Below are 220 nucleotides of genomic sequence, written 5' to 3'. Positions count from 1 at the left end.
GAGCTCAGCTGCATCGGTCATCAAAGAAATGCAGATTAAAGCAATGCCATACTCTTCTTCACCTTTCAACATGGCAATTTCAAAAAGCGATAACGCCCAGGGTTTGTCAGTGGTGAGGAGGAACAGCTATAATCATATGCTGCCTGTGAGATGGAAATTAACAGTCTTTCTGGAGGATGACACAGTAATATGTATTTTAAAAACTAACAATATTCATACA

The sequence above is a fragment of the Equus caballus genome, chromosome 11 (assembly GCF_041296265.1).
Source record: "Equus caballus isolate H_3958 breed thoroughbred chromosome 11, TB-T2T, whole genome shotgun sequence".
Lineage (NCBI taxonomy): Eukaryota > Metazoa > Chordata > Mammalia > Perissodactyla > Equidae > Equus > Equus caballus.
This window is presented reverse-complemented; position numbering follows the sequence as displayed.